Source organism: Lichenostomus cassidix, chromosome 2 (assembly GCF_008360975.1).
Source record: "Lichenostomus cassidix isolate B80296 chromosome 2, HeHo_3.0, whole genome shotgun sequence".
Lineage (NCBI taxonomy): Eukaryota > Metazoa > Chordata > Aves > Passeriformes > Meliphagidae > Lichenostomus > Lichenostomus cassidix.
In genome coordinates, this window is record NC_139482.1 from 1472775 (window position 1) to 1489681 (window position 16907).

Genomic DNA, 16907 nt, shown 5'->3' on the forward strand with positions numbered 1-16907 from the left:
ACCAAAGCTGCCCCAAGCCCTGCAGCTCTGGGCTTGGACAATGTTTGGATATCCTGGATAACATCTGAGTGATCTGGATGGGAATGAAATGGTCTTGAGGCACAGAGTGTCCTGGCACTGATGTCCTCAAGGTCCTGGAAGGGTTGTAAACCTTCATGGGAGGCAGGGTGTGCCTGGAGCAGTTCTGTCTTTAATCCCATCCTAGAATCCCAGTATTGGAGAGAATTGTAGGGATCATCCACTTCCAACCCTATCCATGGGCAAGGAACACTTTCCACCATCCCAGGCTGCTCTGAGCTCCATCCTTCCTCCATGAAATTTGTGATCCCAATCCCCATTTAGCAGCACCCTGGGAGCAAATCTGGGGCAGCACGAATTTTTGGGAGTTTGGTTTCAGCCTCTTCTCTCATTCCACCTCATGGATCCATAACTGGGAGCTGGGAATGGAAGTAACCATTGGAATTAGTTCTTCTTGTGGTCAAATCCCAATTTGCAGTGAGATAGGGAGCATGGAAAACTCCATTCTGCACTCACCAAAGCCAAGCTGGGGTTTCTCTGCAGCCAGGGGATGGTTTTTTTACCAAAAAAAAGGAAAAAAAGTGGAGGTTTGTGTGTGTGCTTCAAACCTTTCTCCAAATATCTGGCATTGGAAAAGTATCCAAGTCCTTCCCACAGCAAAGAGGATTTTCCATGAATCCGTTTGATCTCAAAGATGAGAAATGTATGGGGAGCTGATGCTTCTCTTTCCCCTGGGAGGGGGGAAAATCCAGCCCAGGATTCATCTATCAAATAATCAGGATAACCACAAAATAAACCCAAAGCAGCCAGTTGGCAATCAGGGCCATCCTAGGGACATTTCCCACTAATTTTTCCAGCACCACTGGGATAACTGTGGGGATTAACAAGAAACCAAACAATCACAGAGCTCTGGGACCCTCTGTGGTTGTCTCTTGTAGAAAAAAGGCTCCACATTTGCTTTGAATTATTATAGACTCAAAAAAAAAAGTTATTTTTCTCCCCCCCCCCCCTTTTTTATAATGCATTGTTTTCTATGTGTTTCATATTCTTTTATGTTTCTTTGTGGGAATGCTTAATCCTTCTCCATGTCCTGCAGTCCTGCTGCAGCAGGACAGTAATGAGCTGCTGAATTTACCTTTTTAAATTCGATTTATAGCCAGGCAACAAATATTCCTTTCTCCACCACTCATGGTAAAGCAGCATTCCTGCAGTAGGGAATTATGGATAAAAATCCAGTTTTATTTTATTTGCCTCACCCTGGCTGCAGAGACTTTTCCTCCCTGACAGCTCTCCCATCTTCTCGTTTAAATTTAATCCCCAAAATGCAGCAACTTTGGTCATGGATTTTCTATACATGGATAAAATGTGGGTGTTTTGCAGCCTGAATTTTGTAGGTGAATTTTGTATGTGAATTTTTATGTGAATTTAAGTTTTCCGTGAATTTAAATATTCACCTGAAGATGTCATTAGTGCTGAATTCCATCTCTTTACCTGCTCAATTCTTGCACCTCTGGAATGTTCCTGCTGCTCTGGAGGCACCAAAGGAGATGAAATTTGGGGAATTCATGGAACTGACTTTGTGCCACTCAGAGCAGTTTGAGGCATAAATCCGAAAATTTTTCATCTTTGCAGGCCTTTCCTCTATCCACTGGACTTCCCTTTTAATTCCTTCCCCATTAGCCCAAGTGCTTAAGAACATAAGGATGGGAATAATTATCATTTAATTATCTTTCTTCCAACAATGAACTACAACAAACCATTTCAGGAAAAGTGTCTGGAGAATAAGGGAAGCAAAAAATCTCATTTTTTCCCCAGAGATCCACTCAGGACATGATCCCACAGGATACATTCTCCAGTCAATATTTCCCTTGCTGTGGGAAGTCTTTCCTAAATCCAGGCAACTCCTTACAGCCAAGACAAAACCCTAAAGGAAAAATTGGGGATAAAACTCCAGGATAACCTTCCACCAGTTTGCCATGGGTTTATAGTTCAGGAATAAAAAGGTGGATTTTTTGCTTGTAGCTTTACTTGTCCCTTGTCCTGGCTTGTCCTAGGAAACATTGTCCAACCAAGGACAATAATCTAGACTGAAAATTAGAAAAAAAAAAAAAGAAGTATGAATCAACTATATTATTTTTTATTTTAATTAATTTTATATTAATTTTGTTAATTACTTTATATTAATTAACTTGCTCCAGGGGAGGTTCAGATCAGATATTATGGAAAAATTCCTTACTGAAGGAAGGAATTCCTTACTGGTGGTTAAACACCAGAAGAGGCTTCCCAAGGAAGTGGTGGAGTCTCCATCCCTGGAAGTGTTGGACAAACAGGAGATGTGGCATTTTGGGACATGTTTTAGTGGCCACGGGGGTGTTCAGTTGAGGGCCTGACTTGGTGATCTTGGAGGTTTTTTCCATCCTGAATGATGCCATGATTTTGGATCTCAGCTCCAGAAGAACCTCAGGATCTCAGCCTTATCCAAACATCCTCTAGAGGATTCCCAATCCAGGGAGAAAATCCTTACTTTAGTGACACCAGCAAACAGTGGGATTGTGTGATTCAGCCAATCCATGTAGGAATTTCCTTGTGGAATCAAGGTGTGATTTCACCTTGAAAAGCTCAGTTTAGAGCAGCTGCTCAGCTATCCAAGCCAGCTTTAAGGAAAGCACTTTATTCCCATCTTGTGCTCTGCTTCCGGAATCATCATCATCCCAACTCCTTCTCCAGGCTGAGCCTCTCCTGTCCTTAACCACACCTGGCAGCTGGACATTCCCCAAATCCAAAATGCTCCTAATCAAAGCTAAATTCAAAAATTGCATTTATTCCCCTCTCCATCTTGTGACACCAGGGAATTCAGGTGGTTTTTGTCCCTCCAAATGCCCATGGATTTCATTGTGGAAAGAAGAGTCTTCTTCCTTCTCAAATTTCCCAGTCTTTTATGACCAAAGCCTGGCTTAAGTGCTTTGGAAAATTGGATCTCAGCTTCACCTAAACCTGGGATCAGCCCTGCCAGAATTCCAAGGCCGAGGGAATGAGGAAATAACAGCACTTTGCTGTTGGGAAGGAGAGGAGGGGATGGAAGGAGAGGACAATTAAATGGGAATTACTTGGCTCTGTGGTTCATCCCGAGGGACTGCTCTGATTCCATAATCTCACTGCAGTGTTGACCTTCATGTTGTCAGTGCAAAACCCAAACATATTAAACACGGCCTGGGGTTCCTGTACAAGATACTGCAAATTGAGAGGGAGAGGGATGGAATATCCTGGAGCCAAAGGAAAGACCTGATTGATGGATGAGGCCCTGGGGAGGGCAGAGTTCAGATTTCCTGTCTTTTTTGAAGACCTTAAAAAAAAAAAAAATAGAAATAGGGAGATCTCTCATTTATGTGTGGTTGATGCATTCAGGTTTCTCTTTTCCTGATTTTTTTTTTGTTTGGAAAGAGAGAGGGGAAGAAAAAATCGCCCTCTGATTTTTATTGGGAACCTTGCCAGCCTTCTGTCATCACCAGGAAAATGGTTCCTTCAGCAGACACATCTGGGCAGCTTCACAGCCATTCCTGATGGGAGCTGTCAAATCCCATCCCAGAGAGCAATGGGAATGGCTCCCCATTCCCAGAGGGAAAACAGAGGAGGATTTGCTTTTGTTCCATTGGGAAGTGAGTGGATGTGGAGGAGAAGAGATAATTTCTTAGAGGTATCACCTTCACTTTGCAGCACTGCTGTGTCTTCCTTATTTTCCCATCTTCTACCTCCACTCCCTTCTCCTGTTTTCTTTGTTCTAAGCCTGAAATCACTAAATAAATAAACAAATAAATAATAAATTTAACTAGTTCTTGACCTCTCCACGTAATTATGGGTTCTGTGTGACTGCGGTGCAAGGAGACATGAGATACATAAATATAAACTCGATATTTATTTATAATAAACATAAACTTGATTATCCACTGCTCCTGAGCCCCCAGGATTCATGCAGTCCAGGACAATTTTGAAGAAGCTTCTGGCAAAATCCACCTGGGAATTTCCTCCTCACATCATTTTCAGCGCTGCTGCCTCCTTAAATATGAAATTGAGATGAGTTATTGGGGAAAGTCTGAAAGCTCAGGGAAGCCTTTGGGAATCCTTGCCTAGGTTTTTTGGGATTGAACCATAATCCTTTCCAGGACAGAGCTTTGCCATGAAGCACTAGCTTGGGAATTAACCTGCATTTTTTGAAGTGTTTCAGAATATCCCCAATAAAAAAGACAAAATCCAGCAGCCTTTCAGATAAACTGAACTCCTAAAATTCCTTCTTGGATATTCCATAGCAGCCATAACTGGGATTATTGCCCTTGTAAGTTATTTTTCTCCATCATTTATTACGGTGTACTTGGGGTCCATAAAGCCATATTGCAATAAACTGTGGAAAAATGAAATCATAAAAATACCTCCCAAAAAATCCTAGGACATAAAAAATACAGGAGGAGGAAAGAATTCTGCTACTGGGGAAAAAAAATTGAAATAAGAGATGAGTAATAAAAAAGAACATTATTAGAAAAGAGTTCCTTAAACTGGAATATTAATTATAATATTATTAATTAATATGGATGAGAAAATGGTATTGAAAGCTATCAAAATTGAAAAAGAAATGTCAAAATTGAAAATAAAAAAATAATAAATATTATATATAATAGTATGATAGAATTATAGATAGTATAGATGATATATAATAATTTATTAACAACAATATTAATATTATTTATTCTTCGAAGGTATAAGAATGGTGAAAGAAGTTGAACATTTCACCTCTCAGACTCAGATTTCATCAGATAAATTTTTGCAAAATAACTGTGTCATTCATAATCTTTCCCTGGATTTTCCAGCTACTAAGGGACCTCCAAGGAAATTTTAATTCATTCAATCTCTGCAGATTAAAAAAAATAAAAAAATTGAGAATTCTCTCCAAATTTCCTGCAAAGAAATCAAACCTCTGGCAGACTTCAAGCCTTGTGTCCTCATTAAAAAATAAAGAGGATTTTTTATATCCTCATAAACAGCATTTTTGTATTCTGGGAACGGGAGAAATGTTCCTAACCTGAGAGAGTACAAATTGGATTTGGACTCAGTCAAAGGAAAATTCCTGATGGATACTGAATTGGAAGAATTGGGATTTTCAAGTCTACGTGAAGATTTTGCCTGCTCAGGGCAGCAAAGGAGATGATTTTATTATTATTTTATTATTCATTTATCAACACAGACGTGAATTTTTTTCCAGTTCCAAAAAGTGAATGATGATTTCATTGCTATTCCAATGAGTTCCTCCAAGGAAAAAAATTTTAGAAACCCATAATTGGTTTTTTTTAATGAATTCCATCTGAAATTTCTGAAAGTTCTCAGGTGGTTCCACCTTGAAGTGGTGAAACTTCACATGGAAGCTTCTACACTTAGGAGCCACTATTCAAAACATTTCACTCTTGCTGAATTTAAACTCAGATAAAACCCTTGGTTTAGCCTTCAATGGCAAAACCAAATTATTTTATCACAATTCAGATTAAAAACTCTGAATTAATTTGAATTTGCTGTTTCGTTCAGTTGTTGTTATAAAGCCTTATTTTGAGTTATATTAGGATATTTTTCTGCAAAGAAAGGTAATCTATGACCAACACAATTATGGGATTATGCCTGAAAATCCCTAAATTGGAAACCTGAAAGGTCCTGATTGCCTTTAGCCATCCCTTGGGCTCATCAATGTCACTGTGCCATGGATAATCTGGAATTTTTCACCAATGCAGAAATTCACTTCAGAAAATGTACAAATTTAAACACTCACCTGTTTTGGTGTTTCAATTCATTTTTGCTCCAGGAGATGTCTGAGCTGAGCTTTGAAGCCCCTGAGCAAAGCAGGACCCACAGCTCATCTCAGCACCTTGTGGCTCCAAAAACCAGGCAAATTCCAGGTGAAACCACAGGATTTTCCCACCCTTTCCAAACTCACTCAACCCCTGCCAGTGGAAAGCTCTGGATCGAGGTCAGGGGATTTCTGACCAAACCTCAGCCCAGAGCTGCTCTGACCTTCAGCTGAACTTCACGCTCTGCTGGAAACCTCTCTCCTTGCCATGACCATCCTGGCTTTGCTCAGCCTTGGCCTTCCTGCACGGAATTCCTGCTTCCAGCGGGTCAGGAAGAGGAGCTGTGTGGTTTTCCAGCTGCTGCCCAGTGCTGGGTTGGACCTTTGAGAGCCTCATGCTGGAAATTCGTCGCCGCTGAATCACACCCGTGAGCTCAGCTCCTGAAAGATTTCACAGCTGTGGAATTTCTCCAGGAAATTCTGGAGTCTCCATTTGGTTTTGGTCACTTTTAACCGGGGGACATTAGGGACAGATGGACAATCCTAGGAAATAAGGTCTGCTCTTCTCCCAGATTCCATGTTCTGCATTTAGGCATTGGCTGCTCTGAAAAAACTATGAAAATATTAATTAATTAAGTGATTTTATACTTCTATATGCACTAACCCTTGTTTTCATATATGGTTACAGTAATTTCCTAAGCAATCACTGGCAATCCTACCAGTTGGTCAAAAATATAAACAATAATTGCTAAAAACAAGAATTTTCTCCCAATGGACACCAAATCCCTAAGGGACACATGGAGACTAAATCCTGCAATTTGTTGATTTTTTTTTTACTTCACTTTCTCTTCCCTTTTTAGCTGTTTCTCCTGTCAATCTATGATATTCCTGCAGAACCTAAAATGGTCAATGGCACTGGGAAGAAATCCAAAGGAAGATTTTCTGGAATGGTTCAGCTGAAGGAAAATTCTCAGGATCCTTTTCTTAAAATGATCTCCTGAGAATTCCTGGAGGTTTATCCTTCAATCAGGAGATAAACATCTCTTCCACTTCTCCTCCTGTGGCTTCAGATTTTGTGATCCAAGCTGAGCCCCACATCTTTCTGTGGCTAATTATAATCTAATTATCTCCTTCAATCCCAATCCTTGGAATTCTGATTTTTGTAACACTGAGCTTTGAATATCGAAATATTGGAGTGAAGCCTGGAGGTTCTCCAGCTCCACTTCAGAAAGATGGAATTTTCCATGGCTTTCCCAGCCATGGATGGGATCCCTGTGCTGATGTCTCCATTAATCCAGAGCCTCCACCCCACAAGTTTATTTGGAGAACAGCAACTTGCCTGAAGTGAGTTTAGTTCCTCCAGAGGCCAAAATTCAGACCAGCAGCTCATAGACAACTATTTGGGTCTCACCTGTGTTATTCCTCAGGATCCACCTGGCTGCACTGAGTAGTTTTCCAAGGATTGTGATGGGAATTTGCATGCCCAGCTCACAGGAACTCACCAGCACTGCAGACTGGTTTTAAGGCTCTGAACCAGCATTGAAATTCCACCCCAACCATTCCCAATCCATTTCTCCCTCTCTAACTGTGCTGCTTCCCACTTGACACCTACATCTAACCAATAAATCCTAAACCAGATCCAACTGTCCTCTGGATGGACCTGTCTCTTTTTATTGGCTATCAACAAACCCAGAACACGTGTCCAGCCTTAAAATTTGACTTTCAGTGGGCTGAGATGACTGAAATTCAATTCCACCTTAAGTACACTGGGATGCTGTGAGCATTAGTTCATATTTTATCAATAAGCATCCGCAGCTGAACTCCAGGGAAAATTCCCATGGAAGAGGTTGGAGATTTATAGATATGTGGGTGAAGGGTTGGAAAATGCACGTGGGTGTGCAGGCTTTCCAATCTCTGTCTGTGCACACATTTATACCTACCTGGATATTTACCCAGGCAAAGAGGGATGAATTCCAGGGAATATTGCATTCCCTGGAATGAGAACATTTCAGAGCCGGTGGGATTTGCCAAGTCTGTCTGGCCTGGTGTTAAATGCAAGATCAGGTGGAGATACAGAGCAACACGAGCACAGATATTGCTCATTTCACCATTTCTGTCTTCTTGGAGAACAAATATTGTTGGTTTCACTGTTTCTGTCTTCTTGGAGCACAGACATTGCTCGTTTCACTATTTCTGTCTCTTCAGAGCACAAATATTGCTTGTTTCACCATTTCTATCTTCTCAGAGTACAAATATTGCTTGTTTCACCATTCCTGTCTCCTCAGAGCAGAAATACTCCTCGTTTCACCATTCCTGTCTCCTCAGAGCACAAATGTTGCTCATTTCACCATTTCTGCCTTCTTGGAGTACAAACACTGCTCGTTTCACCATTCCTGTCTCCTCAGAGCACAAACATTGCCCGTTTCACCATTCCTGTCTCCTCGGAGCGCCGTTGGCTCGGCAGCCGCGGCCGGAGCGATGACGCCTGTGCAGACAGCCGGGAGGGGAGTGATGTGATGAATGAGGGCTGAGAGGTGGGGAGCTTTGGCTCCTCACGCTCCCAGTGACTCACCCGGCGGGGAAGAGCCATCCCAGCGTCCAGGCAGGAAGCCTTCCATGAAAACACGAGCAGGAGCAGAGGATGGGAGCAACCCAGCACTCCAGGCTGATGGATTTGGGGGCTCCTCATGGAAGTGCTGCATGTGCTCCTTGCAGCACAGGGAACCTTTTCCAGTGGGTGTTTCTCATTATCCCAAAATCAGTTTTACCTGTCCTACCCATGAACAGTCACACAACATCACTGGAGCTTGGGGAAGGTCAGTCCAGGGTGGAAAACATCTCCAGAGATCAGCCAAGGTCTGCTGCAGTGACCTCGTTTTGGAATCCAGAGGTTCAAAGGGAAGGGTTATCAAAAACGGGGCTTGGGCTTCATTTATCCGTGGGGTGGAGACTTCCCAAATCCAACCCTAAATCCCTGATCCTGAGCTCATCCCGTCTGTGAGACACTTCCAAAGTCAGCCCTAAATCCCTGATCCTGAGCTCATCCCGTCTGTGAGACACTTCCAAAGTCAGCCCTAAATCCCTGATCCTGGGCTCATCCCATCTGTAAACCAGGATAAAACAAACACTGCCTTTCCCTGTTTAAAATGAAATGGGATCAAAGCAGGAGGTCTCTCTTAAATGTCTTGTGGAGTCACACGTGGGCAGATATGAGTGTCTGTGATGTGCTCCACATCTATTTATATTTACATTTACATTTACATTTACATTTACATTTACATTTAATTTTAAAATTACATGTATATGATGTATATGTGTATGTATATGTACATTTCCATTTCTATTTCTATTTCTATTTCTATTTCTATTTCTATTTCTATTTCTATTTCTATTTCTATTTCTGTTTCTGTTTCTGTTTCTGTTTATATTTACATTTACATCTACATCTACATATATATTTCTTTTTAAAGAAATATGTGTGGGGCTTCCTAGGGAACAACACTTATTATAAATAAGCACGACTTAGTGACCCTTTAACTAACTCTGACTTCACTGGGACATCTTCCAGCACCCTCAAACAAAATCAAAATAAACATTTTTGATGATTTCTAAACAGAAAAGGATGTGTTAAACACAGAAATGAGCAGGGAAGGTAATTTGGGAGCTGGGAATGCTGTCCCAGAGAGGCTGTTTCTCCTCAGGATATTCAGGATGCACAGTGACAAGCTGAGGACACTCCAGGTCACCGTTATCTCCCACGCCAAATCTCTGAGTTCCCGAATCCGATGGAACTGGATCAACAGCTCCATCCTGGTGTCAAGAGCAGGGGGTCAAATCCCAGCTTTTCCCACCTCTCCGGGATCTCCGGAGCCACCATCCCAGCACATCCCTCCCCGCTGACAGCACCCTCCAGACTTGGCTTCCACCCTCCCGCCTGGAGCTTTGTCACCTGCCAAAGGATGGAGTGGGAAGCCTTGGAGCCTCTGGAAAAACACTCAGCCCGGGAAGGTGCTTGGGACAGGGTGTTCCAGCCGTCAGGAGTTCCTGGGCACCTTGGGAATCCTCCTGAGTGCGTTAAGGAAGGGGAAAGATTAAGTGGTTTCAAGCTAAATCTGAATTTTCACCCAAATTGCGGAGCCTGAGCCACCTTCAAAATTTAGATTTTGAATTAAAAAAAAAAAAAATTAAAAAAAAAAATATATTAGAACTAAATGGGTATGATTTCCTGGTCATTTTCCTTTTTTTTATTGCAAAATAATATCCCATTTAATTCAGAAAAATAAGAAGGAAAAAGGAAGAAATGTGCACGCTTTAAAAATGGAAAACTGCATATTGCTATTATTTTGCTGCAGGAAAAACTGTACAATAAACCACTTTTTGTTGTAAAATCGGTAGGAAAATGTGAGGATGAATGCCAAGGAATAGCAGAGACTGAGGAGAGCAGGGACGGAGGTGGCAGCAAGGACAGTGTGACAAGTGGGGACGTGAAGGAGCTGTTTTGGAGCTTGGTGGAACAGCAGGTCAGAGGTGGCGATTCCGTGCTCAAGTGGCTCTCCGTGGATAAAAGCAGCTGTCACGTTTCATCAAATTCCCTCTCCTAACCCCAAAATATTCCAGTTATCAGGGCTGGGGTTCTTGGGCCTTCATGAACAGCAGGACAGCAGCAGATTCAGCCTCTGGAGGTGTTTTCTGTCCCTCCTGGCTGTGGGAAGAGCTGCAGGTGAACAATTTGAACAATTGAACAAATTATTTGAACAATTTGGATGAATCCCAGGATCCCAGAAGGGGTTGGGTTGGGAGGGATCTTGAAGATCATCCAGTTCCAGGGGCAGGGGAAGATTGAATTGGGCTCAGAATTTTGAGGGCTCAGAAAATTGAATTATTCACAAGACCAAGGAATGGAAAAATACAGGGAATAAGGTGGGAAGCCACAGCTCCTCTGGGAATTCCATCCCAGCTCCTCACCACCCTCACAGGGAACAATTCCTTCCCAACATCCCATCTAAATCTATCACCCTTTAGCTTAATCCTCATTTTTTCCCTCAGGAAACAAAAGAAAACAGGAATTAGAAAAAGGCAATATTTATAGTTGTGGTTTAATCCAGACCAGAGTTCCAACGCTCAGTGATTTGAATAAAATTCCTTATTCCAGCAATGGTTTTATTCCTGCTAGTCAGTGATGGCTGCAGGATGCTGCTGGAAATTCATCCCGATCCAAACCAAGAGGGTTTGAGGCTGGAAAAAAGGAGGAAAGAATCAAGTTAATCAGGGGACAAAGGCAAATTGTGAGGGGAAAGACAGCTCAGAGCAAAGTGTGGTGAAACACAACTCAATTCTCTGCTCTGTCAGACTGAGAAATTCGATGTTAATGAGCCCTGGGCTTTGCTGGGTTCTAGGGCACACGCTGCTGTCCATGAGCATTCCAAATAAAGCCAAAATCCTTGGCTCATTTGCATGGAAAAAAACCTTCCTGACCCTCCAGCTGTTCTCGCCCCGCTGTTTGCAGTTTTATTACTCAAATATCGGCTTTTGTTCGCCGGCCAAGCCCAATGAAAACATAATATTTAAATATAAGCCCCATTTACCTTTCAAGGATTTTTCCTGTCCAAAAAAATTCCTGGTAATTTGTGTCGAATCCAAGCCCTGAGCTCATTATTCATCCCTTCCCTGTGCCTATTCCTGTTAATAGGTGCTAATTCCACCCCTGTGACATCATCACTGTTGCCATGGCGACGGGCTGTGATGTCACAAACACAAGACAATAGCCTCTGGTTAGGGATAAACCAGCGGGAAAAAATGAGTCGGGAATGAAGGGAAAGGGACTGGAGGGAAATATCCCAAGATCCAAACTTCTCAGCAGTGTTTTCACCTGGATTTTCCCGGGATGAGGGGTTGGCTGGGAGCACTGGGTGTGTGTTTTGGGTTCCTGAGGGATGATGTTGTGTCAGGTGAGTGGGATTGAGCCACGCTGGGATCTGAGGGTTGACTTCTCCTGAGTTTTGGAATGCTGGATTCCAGAACTGGAGAAAACATTCCCTGGGGGGAAGATTTCAGCGTGGTCCCATTTAAATAGGGGGGGAAAAAAAGGGGGAATTAAAAAGGCAGGAATGTCTAATTGCTTGTTTAATCTGATGTGTTCGGTATTGTAAATAATGTGTCATTAGATATATAAATTAAATATTTAGATTGATTTAGAGTAGATATTGGGAAAGAATTCCTGGCTGGGATGGAATTCCCAGAGAAGCTGTGGCTGCCCCTGGATCCCTGGCAGTGTCCAAGGCCAGGCTGGACAGGGCTTGGAGCAACCTGGGACAGTGGAAGGTGTCCCTGCCCACTGAAATAGATGATCCTTAAGGTCCCTTCCAATCCCAGCCATCCTGGGATTCTGTGATTCCATGAATATATTTGCTTTCTTTGAGAGAAAATTCCATCATGGAGCAGCTCAGAGGGGAGATGTTTTCTTCTCCCAGCCTTCCATGCAGATCATTACCTGAATTTTCCTTCTTCTTCCTTTCTTTTCCTGAATTTCAATTATTCCCATCCACTGACCACTTCCCCAGAATCTCTGCTTTTTTTCCCCCTAAGCACAGCAGTCTAAATCCACAAATTCCCTCAGGACCTGGGCTGAAATTTTTGCATTGGGATTTTAAAATGTGGATTCCTGATACAAAACCTTCCTCCCTATCTCGTGTTCCTTAACTCACATCATCTCCACTGCATTTCTTTCTGGATCTTTTCTGGATTTTAACCCAAAGGCCTCCCAATCCCTATTTTCAAGAGTTGAGCTCTGTGAGGTCTTTGCCCCCTGAACCAAATCCTGAAGAATTGCAAAGGAAGGATGTCCCAATCTCCTGGGGTTTTTTTGCTGTGCATCCCTAAAAAACTTAAAAAATATTAGGAAAAAAACCCCAAACCTCAAGATAAAATTCAGGACAAAGTGGGAACCTAGTCCAAACCTGGCAATGAATTTTAGGTTGTTGCAGTGATTCAAGGCACTGATGGAAGATTTTATTTTTGTGAAATGTTCGTGTTTACTCCAATTTGGTTTGGTTTTATTTGGCTGTTCTGGGGGATCCATGCAATCCATCCCAGTTTATAGTAAAATATGAGATACAATCAGATTAGGTGGGATCTGAATGAAGACAGAGATCCAAAGTGGAGTTTTATCCATGTGGAATAAATAATTCCCTTTTCCCCCATGGTTCCTTAAGGCCATGGGAACATTTAGTGAAGCCCAGAGCTCATTAATTCTTCTAAAAGCAAATTTTTCTGTTTTTATGTTTGAAGATTATGAAATGACCAATTTCTCCAGGGACATTTGTGCTCCTGAAGTTTCGAATTAGAAAAAAAAAAACAAACCACCTTCATCAAAAAAAGCTTGATCACAATTTTGGAAAGTAATTCCTAGGAAGGTGAGATGGATTTTTCAGAAATAGTGTGGTTATTTCTTAGATTTTTATTTTTTTTTTAAATGCCCCCAAATCTGGCCAAAAGAATCTTAAATCAATTTATTCCAATAAAAATGGAGAGGCAGAAAAACCTAAAAGCTCTTCAGGAAGAAACCCATAGGAGATGCCTAAAAATAAACACAAAAATTGGACATTTCCCCTCCTATATTCCCTTTGATCTTCCATGGGAATTCCACAAAAACCAGGGCTGCTGATTTTGGCCATCTTTATTTTCAAATATTTGTCCAGCAATCCTTTCCCATGTTTTAAGAATTCACTTTCCATTCTCAAAATCTGTCAGAAGTACCACTGGAGAGGTAGCCCAGAGTACTTTTTAGGGATTTCTGCCTTTTAGGAGTAAAAAATATTTGGATGCAGTTTCCTGGTCAGTTCTAGGAATTACTGGGGGAAAAAAAATCTATTTAAAGATGCAGGAAAACCTTTGAGGTTTTTAAGTGATCAGAGATGGTTTTAACAGGTTTTAAATATTGGATTAACAAGAGGACTGGCTGCCAGTAGATCCCAGGAATTAATCCCTCTTGACAAATTATTTGCAGGATTGGCCACCTCCAATTTTGGGATTATTTTAACCAAAAATTTGATAAAATGAGGAATTTATTATTGGATTTACAAGAGGAGTGGCTGCCAGTAGATCCCTCTTGACAAATCATTTGCAGGATTGGTCACCTCCAGTTTTGGGATTATTTTAACCAAAAATTTGATAAAACCAGGATCAACCCAGGAAGTTTAGTGACGCATGGAATTTGGGTGAAGAACAGAATCCTGGAATTCCAGGACAAGGAATTTGAGATGACAATGGGCACTGATTCCTCGGCTGATGGATGACCCAGGAGCAGGCATGGGCAAGATGGGATTTTGGGATGGAATTCCTTCTCCTGGGACATTCTGGGAGTGGCGCCAGGAACCAGGACAATGCTATCTTAAAATGCTATTTTAGACGAAATTCCTAAATTATTGGGTGAAATTCCTTTTTTATTTCCAAAAACCCTCTTCTGAAGCAACAAGAGCGAATGGAGTTAATAACTAAAATTATAACCTGAAGGAAGCAAAGCTGTCACATGGATCTTTCAGTCTCTGCCTTGCTTTTGCTCCTCGCAGGAAAACTGAAAAGCAAAGGCTTTTTTATGGATTTAATTATTTGCTAGGAGGAGATGGCTCCATGCTGGAGTCTTTTGGATTCTCCATCATAATTCCAGAGGCCACTGGAAGTAGGAAATGATGATCCCCTCATTATAACGATTTAAATACTCTGGGATAGTAGAAGATGTTCCTGCCCATGAGAGAAGATTGGGATGAGATGTTCCTGAAGGTCTTTCCAACCCAAACCATTCTGGAATTCCATGACAATTTCTGCTGGGATCCAAAGGGAGTTGCAGCACTTTATCAATTTTCTCATGTGAGGTCTGCTCAGAAAAGAAATTAATCAAGGTTGTTCTGGGGGAAATTGGCTTTTCAGCCTCTTTGTTTTTGTGGTTTCCACTCCAAGCTTTGAGCCTGAAGGGAGCAATTCCTGGCTGCATTCGAATTATCCACTTGGATATTTTATTCCGCGAATGCTGGTTTGATTTTTCGGAATTCCGCGCTTACATTGCCGCAAAATCCCATTAAAAACAATGAGTTTGATGCTTTACTTTTCTGTTTTCCTTTTTTTTTCAGTATAAGTCTGTGGTGGGTCTCTGAGGTTCAGATTTGGCTCCAAGAGTTCAACCCCAGTCAGCTCTGATGGACCCAATTCTTTTGGCCAATGATTTCCCTTCTGTTAATTCACTTCTGGAAAGGAAAAAAAAAATGGGAAAAAATGGAAAAAAAAGAGAAATAAAAGAAGGAAAAATGTATGATTGTTTTAAAGCTCTCCCATCCATTGGATACATCACAGGCTGGGAATGGAATCCATCCATCCTTCACTATCAGGAATTGGGTTGAAAGTGCTGCCTGGATGGGAAAGTTTTATAATCACATTCCCTGGCCTGGAGTTCTGTGGGAAAGATCAGGTTAACCTGGCTGGAAGTGACTGCCAGAAAACACAGAAAATTCCTTGGGAAGCCAAACTTTCTGCTCCAAAGAGCTTCCAAACATGGAATATGTGTGAGGGTGTCTGTTTATGTACACATAAATACACCTCATTTAAATGGAGACACACAAGCCCCTCCCAAAATTCATTCCCGGCAGGAATTTCACTGGCATTGAGGTGCTCATATACAGGACAAATTCAGATTTTTGTCTTAATCAGCAGATGAAATGTCTCACTTTGTATTGGAAGTGAAAAAAAATCGGCGTTGTTTTACAGCAGTATTTTTACATTGGATAAAGCAAAAATTTGGAAGAAGTGGATCCTCATCCCAACAAACCTTTGGTTCCTCTCTCAGCTGACTCAGCTGCTGGGATTTCCTGTTGCCAACAAATACCCTGGGGTGATTCAGAGCAGGAGGCTGGCTGGCTGTTGGGAATTTCACTCCTCCCGCTCCCTCCTGCCCTTCCTTTCCATGGATTGTGGTGGAAGCTCCCTGAGGAATCTCCAGCGTGGGGAAAGGTGTCTGATCCCATCCCAAACGGGCAACCAGAGCCAGGGAAAAATGGCCAAAGTGGTGTCGTGAACAATTTCAATATTGGCACCTAATTACCACCTCCGAGTGCTGAAAGTCAATTCCCTTTTTCCAATAAACTCTTTCCTAATATCTTTCCTATTAAAATTCTCAGTCCTGTATTTTCTTAAAGCTTTTCTTTTTTTCTTCACTACTGAATCCCCTTTTCTTTACAACTTATAAGGTAGATTTTAAATAAACAAACAGAAAAAAATTTTGATAACTTCCAAAATTATTTTTAACAAAAAATCCTTCATGAGTCTTTTTTTTTTAAATTAAAAACTGTAATATTTTTATGTGAGCATAAGAACTCACATAAAACAAAGTGAAAAGTGATTAATTTTTTGGGGGGCATTTTTTGGGTTAATATTTTTGTTTAAAAAAAATATTGAATCAAAATAATACAAGAAATATTAAGTGCATTGTAAAGCAGTAACTCCCCACATTAAAGACCACCAATAATTCATGCAGACCATTGTGGTGGTCCACAAAATAAACATTTGGGTAAGAAAGCAGTGGGAGATCCTAAGAGTTTTATGGAAAATGGTCCAGCAGAAGTTTTCTCTGCTATTCAATTCTTCATCAAAAGGAAAAGTGCAGTGAACCATGGCTTTGGGGGAAATGTTCCAGAGCGTTGGGAAATTGGTGCTTCTGAAAGGATCCCAAAATCTCTGCAGCTGCCTCAGAGCAAACTTCTTCATGGGAAAAATCTGGGAATTTTCTGAGGCTGCCATGGGGGTTTTCCAGCTTCTTCTGAGCCACAGATTTCAACCGTTTCATCATTAAATTAATTAATTTATGACTGTACCACAAAGGATTCAAGAACTTGAAATGAAATTAGATTTTTGGCCTTAAGGTCTTGGTGTCTCCCGAGTTCACCAAACATTTCCAGTTCAGTTCTGGGCTCTACTTAATGGCTTGAAACTGCCAGAGGGCAAGGAGAGATGGGATATTGGGAAGGAATTCCTGGCTGGGAGGGTGAGAAGGGGTTGGGATGGAATTCCCAGGGAAACT

The 16907-nt window shown here is 41.6% G+C and overlaps 1 long non-coding RNA gene across 1 annotated transcript; it reads right to left on the bottom strand.

The window, feature by feature from the left end:
* Positions 1 to 10924: 10924 nt before the first annotated feature.
* Positions 10925 to 11552, bottom strand: LOC146440688 (uncharacterized). The gene is made up of 2 exons (XR_014850358.1): positions 11428 to 11552; positions 10925 to 11077 (listed from the first exon to the last, which is right to left on the bottom strand). It is a non-coding gene; the product is annotated as an uncharacterized LOC146440688 (long non-coding RNA).
* Positions 11553 to 16907: the final 5355 nt, after the last annotated feature.